Genomic DNA, 14,486 nt, shown 5'->3' on the forward strand with positions numbered 1-14,486 from the left:
AGTAAACATTCAGTGAACATCTATTGAATGAATAAGTGAGTAAATGAAAACATTTGTTCTCAAAAGATAACAACAGCTTACATTTCTTGCTTTTGTTTGTATTGCCTTCCCAACCTGTGATGTTGAGGAAAGAGTGTAAGAAATAAAGAGGAGTCACTATAGTCAAGCTGCTAAATTACTAAAATCAAGTAACTGAGGCAGAGGAACCATCTCTTGCTTTAACTAGCCTGGAATTTAAACTTTTGAACCTCAGATAAATAGGTCCTATAGGTAACCCTGATTACCCCTGAGGGACTTAGGAAAGAATGGTCACAGGTCCAGAACACCAGTCATCTAGAGGATCACCATCTTGGACCAATCCAAGGGCTTGCGGGACTGGCCCTGCTGGTGTGGCTCAGTAGTTGATCATGAACCAGGAGGTCACAGTTCGATTCCCGGTCAGGGCACATGCCCAAGTTGTGGGCTTGATCCCCAGTAGGAGGCAGCTGATTAATGATTCTTTTCTCATCAATGATGTTTCTCTCTCCCTCTCTGAAATCAATAAAAATACTTTTAAAAAAAAAAAAAAGCATGTGGGGCTGATTCTTCTTAAGAGCATACTTTTTACTATAAGAACTCTCAGTTTTTCTTCAGAACACTGGATATTACCTACTTGTGTTTATGATTTACAAACCCTAAGAACTTGAATAAAACCATTTATTTCTAGCCAAAGTCTCCTGACTTTTGTGCTCAGTTGGGAAGGCTGATATCAATATTGCTATAGTTAACATTCTTGCATGTGCTTTTTCATGCACATAGATACACAATTCTTTTAGGGTTTTATGTATATATGAACCTGTTGAGTGTTTGTTCAATTTTTTAGAATATATTGTCAGTTGAAAACCCTACCCCACAGTGTGTGAGAGCTCCAATTTCTCCATATCTTCACCCAACACTTTTAGTCTTTTTAATTTTAGACATTTTGAAAATGATTAATGGTATCTTATGGGTTATTGGCCTAAATATGAAGAGTAAAATGATAGAGCTTCCAGAAAATAACAGGAGAATGTATTCATGACATTGGGCTTGGCAAATTTTTTTTTTTATTGATTTCAGAGAGGAAGGGAGAGAAAAATAGAAACATCAATGATGATAGAGAATCATCCCCGCACTGGGATTGATCCCGCAACACGGGCATGTGCCCTTGACCAGAATCGAACATGGGACCTTTCAGTCCACGGGCTGATGCTCTATCCACTGAGCCAAACCAACCAGGGCTTGGCAAAGATTTTCAAACAAGACACAAACAAATTGTACTACATTAAAATCACAATACCTAAGAAAAAATCTATCCAAAATATCTATCAAAATATATTTAAAATTACAGGTCAATTTAAAAATAAATTGATCAGGCACCTCCCAAAAGAAGACACCCAAATGGCCAATAAGCATATGAAAATGTGCTCAACTAATGTCATAAAAAAGAAGCAAATTGAAAACCTGAGAGTTCATTTTTTGTTTATTTTAATGTTTTTACTGAATTCAGAGAGAGAGAGAAACATCAATGGTGAGAGAGAATCATTCATCAGCTGCCTCCTGCATGCCCTCTACTGGGGATTGAGCTCAGAAACTTAGGTATGTGCCCTTACTGAATGGAATCATGACCTCCTGGTTCATGAGTCAATGCTCAACCACCGAGCCACACTGGCTGGGTGAGAGTCCGTTTTTTAATGGGAAGAAAATGTCAAGAAGCAGAATTCCCTGCATGTGCACATTCCAAGCGTCCTGGATACCCGGGGACAATGTCACACACTTGACTCACACATTGTCAGAATACATCCAAAAAAAGAGCAGCCTCCATAACTCTAAGAAACTGGATAGGGAAAAGAGAAACATCAATGATGAGAGAATCATTGATCGGCTGCCTCCTGCACACCCCCTACTGGATTAAGCCCACAACCCAGTCATGTGCCCTTGACTGGAATCAAACCCAGGACACTTCAGTCCACAGGCCAATGCTCTTTGCACTGAGCCAAACCGGCTATGGCTGGGCAGGGCATTTTTCAAACAGCTTTCATATCTAGCTAGGCAAATAGTAACAATTTTGGCTTTGAGGATCTTAGCTGTGGGTTTCTCCTAGCCTACTTAGGACAATTCCCCCTGCACTCTTTCAGGAATATTACTATCGATGTGGCCTGCGGCCTCTACCATCAGGCCTCTACCTGGTCCTGCCCTGCAGCTCAGAGCTAGACCTTCTGGAGTGGAATTGTTCTGCTAATCACCTATAATTCCTGGGATTTACTCACTGCCTGCCTTCTGAGGAGCTCAAAAACCATTTGTAGATCCTGCTGATAAAATGGCTGCCCCGAGGTCAGGTAAGCTCTCTGCCAAATTACTTCTGGGCTAAGAGGCAGTCCTCAAACTCCACAGAGACCCAGGGTGCCTTTATAGCAGGCTCTTCACAGCTGGAGCCCTGGGGAGGAAGGTGCTGTGCATCCAAGCATTATGGGATTATCCTGGAGGGATGTATGAGAGTGGTTATCAGTGTGAGCTCATGCACCCCCAGATGCAGCCACACACCAAGCTACCATTCACATCTGGGCAGAGGGAAACTGAGGCAGGCCAGCAGCAGAAAGGAGGAGAGTGTGTTTTGGTTGAGGGACTAGTGGAGCAAATAGATGGGGAGAAGCCCAGGGCCCCAAGGATGTTAAGATTCAGCTCGGTATTTTTCTGCTTTCAGCAAGGGGTCCCTTGGCTCCCTTCCCAAATGTGTTTTCCAAGATACCCACCATCGAGACAAGCCCCATCAGGGCACGGCCTAGGTCATTCTTCTGTGGACCCCATTCCTTCCTGAGCCTGCAGGAAGATTGGGAGTTGGGTGCTGGGAACTGGTTCCCCACCCTCATCTCTGCAACCTCTAACCCAGCTGACTCACTGCCCCTCCATTACTTAGCCCTGTGTTTGGGGCAGTAGAGGCACAGAGATGGACACACCAGGCTGAGTGTCCCATGTCTGGCATGGAGGAAGTATGTGTGAGTGCTACCTGCACAGGCTCCATGGAGCAGAGGAAGGGGCATTTAGGAAGGGACAAAATTTTTACAGTGATTCAGGAAAAGGAAGTGGTCCTATGCACAGATGTCCCTCATCTCTGCTGATGACCAAGAGGCTCCCTGTAATAAGAGAACACTGGGGATTTAAGAGCATACCCTCCCTCCTCCACCCACTTCCTACCTTGCCTAGTATCTCCTGTGAAACTGCCTTTGCTAGGTCCCGCTTATTGAACCACCTCGGGGGCACCTGTCACAAACAGACCCCCAGCCCCACCCCAGATCCTCCAGAGGAGACCACAGGGAAAGGACTTGGAAATGTCCTTCTAGCAAGCCTGGCTGTCTGCTTCATTGTCTTTGGGTTGATTTGGATAGGAGATTGAGGGTCACTAGCTAAGCCTGGAGCTGAATAAATCTTGTCATTTATTGTCCCCTCTGCACAGGGAGCTGTCAGCGGGGGCAAGACCTCCCCAGCACCCCAGACAGTTCAGCTGTGAGTAGCCAGTTTGCTGAGTCACTGGGGAAGGAGCACCTCAGGCTGACAACTGGTTGGATCCCACTGCATCACAGCTCGCCTCTCCACCCCTCAGAGAGATGAGACTTGACATCAACCGCCCCCACCGCTCGCAGGGCCAGGAGAACCATGGTTTTGTGGTGGCATACTTAGCCTTCCTCAGCCAGAACCTGCCATTGCGCCAGGGCAGGGAAAGCCTACCCAGTCAACTAAAGAAAAGGTGAGGTCATGGGGCCTTTTCCTGGGACAGACCTGGCCACCTACCAACCCAGAGGGCAGGATGCAAAACCCCCAAACTGCAGGCCCTCCTCCCTTCAGGGTGCCCAGGAAGTACACACAATCACAAGCTGAGCTGGGGTTGACCGGGCCTGCAGTGATATTCAATACTCAGCCCCAAGCTGCTGGGGCAGGGCTCCTGGGACGGACTTAGACTCCCAGCTGAGGATGGAAGAGGCTGAGGTTAGAGTCAGATGGTCCTGTCAGGCCGTACCTGTCCATGTGACAGGCTGCCTTCACCTGCCCCCTTTCCACCCTAAGCAGAGGATGAGAGGAGCAGCTGAGCTGGGCTGGCACTGGGACTGTCCTGGGCGCTTTGATGCATCTGGTGACAATTCTAGAAGTCAGGACAAGTCTGGGAAAATGCTACCACGACCATTCCCCTCCTGGCTTCCAGCTGCGCCTTGGGACTCCCTCAATTACTGCAGGAGCCCTGGTTCCAATCTGCCTCCAGCTCCTGTCATCTAGAACAGCTGTTTTAACAGAATGGGTGGATATCTGCTGTGGCTCGGTGGTGGTCAATGGGTAGAGGCCAAGGTCGGCCATTGGCAGCCTAAAGACACTCTAGGAAGAAAAAGTCACTAAGGTTGTCCCACAACAGTGGCAGAGTGCACTGGGGTGAATACGGTCCTCACACAGGCTCTCGGCGGGGAGAACCCCGAGTTCGCTCCTCTCTAGTCTGATCTTACCCGTCCCAAAGGCCTCTGCTTCTCCCACTCGGAGATGGTGTCTAGGCATGGGGCGGGGGTAGGACTCGGCCAGCCCACAACCTCCTGTGCCCAACACCACTTCCTGTGCCTTCCAGGGTCCACTGCCGGCTTTAATTCCAACCACATTCTTTACTTGTGAGGGGGTCAGAGTTGAGCCTTTTAGTGATGCTTTCATTTGAACCCCAAAAGGCTCCAGAGCTAAGTGGAAGCCGGGGGAACGTGCTGGGAAAGGAGGCCGTATACCCCCTGCCTTGGTGAGCCTCGTCTCCCCTCCAGACTGCTGTGAATGAGTGGATTCGGTGCTCTTCACAGGTCTGAGCAGACGCCCTTGCCATGGCTGACTTGGTTCTTGTCTGCTTGCTGGAAATCCCAGTCTCTGCCCGGCTGGTCTCACCGCCCACCACAGCGCTGGGCCCTGTGGGAAGACCTCGTAGCTCTCTACCCAAACTATCCACGCGCTCACCTGCGGCTGCCTGTCTGGCCTGTTGCAGTTTGAAGTCCCCAGGCCAGGATCAGAGTTGCTCTCTTGCTCTGGGGCTGCTTGCCTTGCATGGGCTTCATTTGAGCACAATACCCAGTCCCACCACCATTACGAGGGCACCAGTCCTGCTGCAGGGGACAGGGGTCTGCTTTTCCTCCCCAGGCCACAGGCCACCTGCTCACCAGGGGAGTTTGTGCAAAATGATCCTGGAGCCTGGAAACAGCCCTCCCAGGCTCTCAGAGTCACCAGGTCAACCCTCCCCATAAACCAGGTGTGGTGGCATATGCCTGACACACCCCCACTCGGGGAACTCAAGGGTCTTGAGGCAGCTCACCCCAGTTCTGACTGCCAGAAACTTCCCCCTCTGCTATATATAAACCATTTCCTGAAACTCCCCCACTACGGCCCCACAGGAGTCCCAGGAGAGCCTTTGGAAATGGTCACGTCCTTCCTCCTTCCTCTCCTGTCATGGTTTGATTCCCTTTACCACGTGGTTTCCGTCCTCTGCATGGGCTCCAGTTGGTCCGTTCCTCTATCCTCAAGGCCAGAACTGGGGGAATGAGCCAGGGATTAATGGCACAGAGTAAGCTTCGAAAGCCACGGGGGCCATTGGAAGGCTTGAGCTTAAAGATAATTTCCCTTCTCTGCAAAGGGCAGGCATTTAGTCCAAATGGGCAGACTCAGGAGAGAGTCAGGCCAGCAGGGGACAGGGAGCAGCCACAGCCCAGATGGCCACCCCAGACAAGCAAGCGAGCGACTCTCCAGGGGCTGAGATGCCAGGCGGCCACTGATCTCTTCTAAAGGTAAGAGGGGGGCTGCCGGGAGCCTTGCAGGGGCTCCCTCGCAGGACTTGGAGGGAGAGCAGCCCGGTCCCTGCTGCCTCCAGAGGCTTGGGGAGGGCCCTCTCTTTTCGTACTTGCCATTTGACTTCGCATCGATATTTAACATCACCTGTGTGCCCAGCAGTGTGGCAAGCACTTTTCTATACCTCTTTTCCTGAACTTTAAAAACTGTATCGTTATTTTCTTATAGCAAAAGTCGTAAACACTCCTGGGTTTTTTTTTAATGAGTCAAGATTACAGAGTTTATACTAAAGAAAGAAGTGGCAGAGCTGCTTCCTTCCACCCGACCCCCACCCTCAGCAAGCCACAGTTCAGTGTAGTCACTCCAATTTAAATTAAATGAGATATTGAAATTAAATGGCATGTAGAAAAGAAAGTTCATTTTCTTCTCACTGTTGACTGCCAGTGCCCGGGGGAACATGGTATTCATCTGTGGCACAATTCATTTGCTCAGACAGTGGAGCCTGCTGCCAAGGAATTTCCGAGCATTCGGTTTTGTCTTTAGGCTGCAAGGGAGCCCTGACCCCCTTCGGTCCCCTGCTGAGGCTGCCAGGACTTCCTGGGAGGTGAGCTGCTCTCTCTCGATCCCGGGGCAACTTGAAGGCAGATCTAAGATTCAGAACTCCTCCTTCTGTGCCTCCCCCAGCCCCCCTCTTAGATATTTTTATAGCTGGGAGATGTAAAGATGAGACTGCTGGTGGCCAAGGCCTCAGCAGCATTTAATAAGCTGATTGAACTCGGTGCATGGGGGGCCCCCTAAAGTCAGTTGGTAGCACTTTGGTCTCCCAGATGGGCTTGTCCATGGCAAGCTGTCTGCAGCCAGAGGAGGCACCACCTGCCTCTCCCAGGACTCAACTGGGCCCTGAGCACTGGGGAGTGGTTTGCAACTGCGGACTTGAAAAATGATTTTCAGTCTCCAGGAAAGGAAAGAGATACAGCACTGATTCCAGGCAGTATACGGAAGGGGGTCAAAATGCCAGTTGTGAACCTGGCTGGCTGGCTGAGCTCAAATCCCGGGTCCTCCACTTACTAACTGGTACTGCTGGGCAACTTAACCTCTCTGCCTCAGTGTCTTCATCTGTAAAATGGGGATAAGGATGCCTTCCTTTTGTTCTTGTCATTAAATCAGTTCATTTATGTCCAGCACATAGTTAGCACTCAAATATTCACGACGATTATTGATTAAGGGCTTCTATTATCAGATACTGGTCATGAAAAAATAGCCACATTTTTGCCCCACGTCAACTCAATGTCATAGGTATTATTATCCCGTATTTCAGATGTGGAAACTGCAGCACAGAAAGGATAGGTGACTCTCAAGGCCGTTCATTAATTCCTATTTTTAATTCAGAGGAGTTTTGATGTTTTCATTATGAAATAGCTCAAATGTAGAAAAGTACAGAAAATACCTTAACATGCACTCATAGCATGTACTTAACGTAGATTAGCCTTTTGCCATATTTGCGGAAGTTTCGAAGAGATAAAATGTTGAGATCATACTTCCTTTCTCTGCCTCTCCCAGAATCACCCACTCCTCTGAAGCCCTCTCAGAGTTCTACAGTGTTCATACACGTTTATAAACTGCTTTGTCTTTTTTCAAATGTTCAGGTCGCTGTCATGCCATGTAATTTTGCTTTTCTGCCACTCAATACGCTTTTGAGTTTTCCCAGGTGGATACACGTGGATCTAGTTCTTTTATATTGGCTGCTGTGTGGTTTTCCATTGAATGAGTAGGTCATGATAATACGCCACAGATTGTCTATTCATTCTTCTGACAAACAGCATTTCCAACTTCGAACTTTTGCCCAAGATGCTAGAGACGCATCCATCAGTGGGTGGCAGGGCACAAGCTCCCCCGGAGGTTGCCAGGTTGCCCCCCAGGAGTTTCACTTCCACTCCACGAGCATGGAGAGAGTTTTCAGCTCTCTGGCCAGGACCAGCATTTACAAATTTCCAGTCTGATAGGCATCTTCCTGTGGTCAATTCATTAAATGCTTGCCAGCATCTGCAGCTCGCCAGGCACCATGCAGGGGTACCAAGTGACAAAGCAGGGCCCAGGAGCCCAGTCTCCAGAGCCCACATGGGAGACTCTAGAGTCTAGAGCAGGGGTGGGCAAACTTTTTGACTTGAGGGCCACAATGGGTTCTTAAACTGGACCGGAGGGCCGGAACAAAAGCATGGATGGAGTGTTTGTGTGAACTGATATAAATTCAAAGTAAACATCATTACATAAAAGGGTACGGTCTTTTTTTTTTTTTTTAGTTTTATTCATTTCAACCGGGCTGGATCCGGCCCGCGGGCCAGAGTTTGCCCACGGCTGGTCTAGAGTCTAAACAGACCACCTCACTCTGGAACCCTGTCGTGCTTACTTAGCTCCAATGTAATAGTACATAATTGGCTGCTTACATGTTTGCCCACCCCCATACTAGGTAATGATCCCCTCCAGTAAGGGGAATGGGTGTTACTGGTTTTTGTATCTCTAGATCAATGCTGTCTGAAATGGCAGCTGACAGCCACATGTGGCTCCTGGGGACTTGAAATGTGGCTGGTCTGATTCAAGATGTGCTCTAAGTGTAAAATGCACACCAGCTTTGGAACACTGAGTATAAAAAACAAAGAATGTAAGCGATCTTATTCACAATTTTTACATTGATTACATGTTGGAATGATAACTTTTGAATTACTTAAACTGATATTTAAATGAATTTTGCCTGTTTCTTTTTACTTTTGTAATAAGGCTCCTAGGAAATCATAAATGGCACCTGTGACTCAGATTAGATTTCAGTTGGATGGTGCAACCCTAGACTTTGCCAGGTCAGTCGGTGCCTGTGGCAGGTGCCCAGGGAAAGTCGAGTGAATGATGCTTGAGAACAGGAGGACCACAGTGTGTCTGAGTCCCTCTGGCTCCATTCCTGTCATTCTCAGGCTGTTCAGAGAGGCTGGTCCCTTGCATAACAACCCTGACAGCCTCCCCTCCTCCCTTCTTCTGCCCCAGAGGGAGTGAGGGAGTGCGCTGCCCATGGAGGGAAGATGGTTGTCTGCCAGGCCAGCCTCCCCCTGAGCAGGGCCTCACAGAAAGCCCCACATATACCAGGGAAAAGATGTCCTTCGGGGGTCTAAAGGGCACCCTCAGCCCTCTCCCAGCTCAACCCTGCTGGCACTGTCCCTGTACGTTCATTCAAAGCCCACAGGAGGCCAGGGCCACACTGTAGAGGGATGTGAGCCAGCTGCTCTGAGAAGAATGCCAAGGGTGCTTGGTCCCCGGGCACAGTGCCCAGGCCCTGCACCCCACGGCACCCGCTTTGATGCCTTGCAAAAGGTTAACTTTGAAGCTGCCAGTCAGGCAGCTGAACCAGGCAAAGCTTGAAAAGAAGAGCTCTCAGGCCTCCTCTCATCCACAGCCTCCTGCGGAGTGATCCCTAGTAGATGGTCTGAATTGTCTGGGAATTCCCCTCTCTTTCCAAAGATGTGCAGAAACTTACCCATTTGTAATCTTTGGGAAGAAATAGATTTCACTCAAGGTTTCTGATAACTGAATCTTACCCCTTTAGGCACAATGGTTAAACATATTTTAATGGTTTCATATGGGAAACATTTAACAACAGCATATCTTTTTCTCTATGACAAATGGTGACCACTAGGTATGAGGCTGGACCATTGAATGGCAATGCCCTCAGGTACTATTAAGCATGGAGGACTGTCCCTCCACCACTGTCCCCAGTGGCCACACTTTCCGGGTTCTGGGTTTGCTTTTCACAGGTCTTCCTTCTCCTGCTCTAGTACCAGGCTCCTCATCAGCCAGTGCCTCCAGCTGCCTCTGAGCAGTTGCCCCCGCCCCACCCCATCTCTCCTGACCTCCTGTTCCGGAGGCCCATCCAGATCCCCTTTGAAATGACTCTACTAAGCTGGGGGGGGGGGGTTATTCAAGTAGATGTAAAATAAATGCAGAGGTTTGGACTAGGTCTTGCCTCTGAGCCCTGGGTGGTCTTTAGCACAGGGCTTTGGGATGTGGACAGGTGAGGTCCCCAAACATGCTCTCTTTAAAAAAAAAATGTTTCTTATTGATTTAGAGAGAGAAAGGGAGAGGGATAGAGAGATAGAAACACTGATAAGGGAGAATCATGGATCAGCTGCCTCCTGCACGCCCCACACTGGGGATCAAGCCCGAAACCCGGGCATGTGCCCTGACAGGAATCAAAGCAAGGACCTCTTGGTTTGTGGGTCGATGCTCAACCACTGAGACACTGGCTGGGTCCCTAACATGCTCTTAAATAAATGGCATTGCTGCCCTTATAAGAACACATTGGTATGTGAACAAGAATGCCTATCAAAAGCAACAACTTGCCCTAGCTGGTTTGGCTCAGTGGATAGAACATCAGCCTATGGACTGAAGGTTCCCGGGTTCAGTTCTGGTCAAGGCCACATGCCTGGGTTGTGGACAAGGTCCCCAGTAGTGGGTGCAGGAGGCAGCCGATCAGTGATTCTCTGTCATCATTGATGTTTTTTTTTCTCTCTCCCTTCCTCTCTGAAATCAATAAAAATGTATTTTTTTTTAAAAAAAAAAAAAAGCAACAACTTCCGTACAGCTCACAAAGGACCAATCTTTTTGTCTTCAAGATGGTTCCAAGGTCTGCTATTTCCCTGAATTTGGCACAATCTAAATTAATTCAACAAAGTGAACTTACCCATGGGCTTCAGGAGGCACAGACGGGAGCCATTCTTGACTGCTCCTGCCCCACACATCCCACTGCTTCCTCCCGCCTCTCAGGAACTCGCCCATCTCTCCATACTCCCCACCTCAACCCCAGCCCAGATTGGGGCTTCTGAATCTCCTGCCTCCGGAGGTCCCGCCCCAGAGCCCTGCACACATGAAAATCCCACCCAAACCCACCAGTAAACACCAATGGTTTAGAAACACTTAAAAAAATAATTCTTATAATTTTTCATTTGAAATTATTTGGCTGGTAAGTAACTTATTAAATTTAACGTTGGTTTTGAGTGCTCAGGTCATGCATAGGCAGAGGAGTGCTTGGGAAGGAAGCTAGACCTCAATGTGTTTTCAAAGGTACAGAAACGTTGTGAAGGCTGACTTTAACGACAAATAACATTTCAATGTCTTAAGTAAACTTCTATTAGCTTCTGTTTTGCAGCTTTCTCTATATTTGGGGACCCATGGACTTCTTTTTTAATTTGACTTTTAGACTGGGTAATCCATTCTCCTGATTCCAGTTTCAAAAGGGACAAGGGGATAAAGTCCCCCAGGGCCTCTGTCCCAGCCCTCCCTCCCTCCCCTACAGGCAGCTGGCAGCACTGTGTCTGGTGGAGCCTCCAGACACTTTATGTAGAATCATAAGCAAAGGCACAGCCATATTCTTCTCCTTTATTATTATTTTTAATATATTCTTATTGATTTCAGAGAGGAAGGGAGAGGGAGAGATAGAAACATCAATGATGAGAGTGAATCATTGATTGGTTGCCTCCTACACTCCCCACACTGGGGATCGAGCCCACAACCTGGGCATGTGCCCTGACCAGGAATTGAACCGTGACCTCCTGGCTCATAGGTCGATGCTCAACCATTGAGCCACATGGGCCAGGCTCTTCTCCCTTTTTAATGAAAATATTGAACATCTTTATTAGGGCATAAAGAGCTATTATTCTTATTGCAGAGCAACCTTTTCTGTTTTTGTTCTCTGGAACAATCTGATAGGCCCTGGGAGAGCCCACAGAGCCAGGCACGGCCACCTCCGGGTGCAGCACCCTCCCCCTCCAGGCCGCGGCCCTGAGGCAGTGGAGCCAGCTTTCCAGCATGCCTTTCTCTGGTCTGGCCACTCCCCTGCTGAAAATGCCTCAATGACCAGCTCCAGCCATTGTCACAGAGTCCAAATTCCTGAACAGGATCCTAGAAGCCCACTGGTCTGGCTGCCTGTGACCTCCGGCCCTGGCCCACACCCTGGAGCCCTCACCTTCTCAGCACCTCCCCAGGCCTCCTTCAACCCTTCCAGGCAGGACTGCCCTGCTGTCACTCTCATCCTGCACCTTCCCTCAGAGCCACCTTGTCCCTGAACCCTGCCATCTGCCTCTCCCACGTGACCTTTGCTTCTACAACCCCCATTATGCTTACCGTCATATATGCTAGGCTCTCTGCCCTGCGGGTCTGCAGACTCCATGAAGCAGGGTCTTGCTGGTCAGTTCCCCAAACTGCCAGCATCTGACTATGCAAATGTTCAGTAAGGAATGAATGAATGGCTCTTCACCATCACAAGTGTGGGATGGGAATCATGTGACTTCACTCCTGATCCCACACATGACCCTAATTCTCAGGGCCCTGGGCCATCCAGTCTGCCTGTTAATTTGACTCTCCTCATCTGCGTAATGGGAGGGGCGGGGGCGGGGCGGGGGGGGGCAGTTCCCAGGCAGCAGGGGCATGGCTCCTTTTCCCTAGGTTTCTCCACTTCCATCTCCTTTTTTCTCAGGTTGCTTCCACTCTTTGTCTTCCTTCTTGTCTCTGCCCCCTTCCAGCCCGGTCTTCTTTAGGACCTTTGCCCTCAGGACTACTCTCTGCTGGTGGTTTGTCCTCCCACCTCCCCACCCCAAGTTTCCAGGCTTTTCTTTCTGCTGCAGACCCAGCCCACATGCTGCTGGGGGCCATCCACCCTCCTTCTTTTCAAATGCCCTGGAGCCTGAAAAGCCTCCGCCCTGGCTGCAGGGGTTGTTCCAGCATCTTCTGGTCACCTGGTCATTCTAGTGCCCCCCATGTCCCTGGGGGAGGGGCCTCTTCCTCCCTTTATTCTTGTGGCCTCTCACTCTTGGGAAGTGTTTCCATGGCAGCCATTGTTATTGTTGTTATTTTACAGCTTTAATGAAATGTAACTTACATACCATAAAATTCACCTGTTTTAAGTGCACAATTCAATAATCTTTAGTAAATTTACAGATCCCTCCGCATTCCTAGCCCCAGCCCTTGGCAACCACCAATCTGCTTCCAGTCTCTATCCATTTGCCTGTCCTGGACATTGCATACAAATGGACTCATGCTGTATGGGCCCTTTTGTGTCTGGCTTCTTGCATTGAGCATACGGTTTTGAGGTGCATCCTTCCTTCTTATGGCTGAGTGATAGTCCATAGTATGGTTGGACCTCAATTTGTTTCTCCACTCATCAGCTGATGGGCATTTGAGTCATTTCCACCTTTTGAGGACTGTGAATAAAGCTGCTAGGAACATTCATGTTCAAGTCTTTGTATGCAGATATATTTTCATTTCTCTTGGGTAGGTACCGAGACGTTGAATTGCTAGGACATATGGTAAATAAATGATTAACTTTTTAAGAATCTGTCGAACTGTTTTTCAAAGCGGCTGCGCTGCTTTGCACTTCCAGCAGTCACATAAGCATTTCTCCACAGCCGCACCGACATTCGGTTTTTTCCCTTTTTTGATTCCAGCCATTCGTGTGCATGTGAAGTGGCATCTCCTGTGGTTTTCATTAGCATTTCCCTAAGGACCAGGGATGTGAGCTTCTTTCCATGTGTTTCTTGACCATTCGTGTATCTTCTTTGGTAAAATGTTTATGCTAATCTTCTTTAATTTAATTTTTTATTTAAATTTAAATTTGTAATTGGGTTATTGTTACTGAATTTTAAGTTCTTTATGCATCCAGTCCCTTGTCAGATACATGGTTTGTGAATGCATTCTCCCAGTCTATGGCTTGGCTTTTCATTCTCTTAATGGTGTCCTCTGAAGTTTTTAATTTTGATGAAGTAGCCTTCGATTCTTGTGACATTTTCATCTGTTGGCAGATGCTGCTTTTTCTGCTGGATGCAAAGGCCTGCGCTTTCTCAGGCTATTTTTTCCTGTGTCTTTCACACATGGACAGGACAGCCCCTGATTTTGACTGTGTGTGTGTGGGCGGGGGGGGGGGGGGGGCGGGAGGCTAAGGGGCGGGGGGAAAAGGCCCTGTTCTCACACTGACTCTTATCAAAAGGGAAGGGGGCGCCCCGGGGGGGAAACCCAGGGTCTGTCACCCACTAGTCCAACCAGGAGCCTCAGTCACCTCATCTGTAATGCGAGGTATAATGTACCCACCTCAAAAGCCGTGCAGAGTCAGTGCCTAAAACAGAGCCTGGTGCCTAATTAGCTCAGAACAAACATTAGCTATGATTTGTCCGGCTTTTTCAAAGGTACAATGAACTTACATCGCTCTCACTTTGGATCCTTACTGCAGCCTCTGAGCTGGTGCTCCGCACCCCATTCTAGGGATGCAACACTGAGACTCAAAGTCTGAGTGACTTGCTTAAGGTCTCACAGCCCCTGTGTAGCTTGTTGAGGTGTCAACCCAGGTTGGGGGGACTCCAGGCCAGTGGCTGCTCCCCAGAGGCAGAGAGACATTCTATGACCCAGCAAGCACAGGTAGATGCTGTCCCCGGCCCCCAGAGCCCATGTTAACACTGCTCATTAAACCAACTTGGGACACGGCTGGGACAGGGGACTGGAGGTGAGAGGCTCATCATTGCTGCCCCAAGCTGAGCCCTTTGCCCCCAGGGAAGACAGAACTGCTACAATGCAGTGTGTTCTATGCAAGGCTGGGAGCTCTGGGTTTTGGGGAGCACTGAACAGGGGGCCAGAATCAGCCTAAGGGG

At 48.9% G+C, this 14,486-nt stretch overlaps 1 long non-coding RNA gene across 1 annotated transcript; it reads left to right on the forward strand.

The window, feature by feature from the left end:
• The first annotated feature begins 2,187 nt into the window (after positions 1 to 2,187).
• Positions 2,188 to 5,804, forward strand: LOC111825629. The gene is made up of 3 exons (XR_002828812.1): positions 2,188 to 2,354; positions 3,470 to 3,760; positions 5,660 to 5,804. It is a non-coding gene; the product is annotated as an uncharacterized LOC111825629 (long non-coding RNA).
• Positions 5,805 to 14,486: the final 8,682 nt, after the last annotated feature.

This window comes from Myotis lucifugus, unplaced genomic scaffold (genome assembly GCF_000147115.1).
Source record: "Myotis lucifugus unplaced genomic scaffold, Myoluc2.0 scaffold_35, whole genome shotgun sequence".
Taxonomy (NCBI): Eukaryota; Metazoa; Chordata; class Mammalia; order Chiroptera; family Vespertilionidae; genus Myotis; species Myotis lucifugus.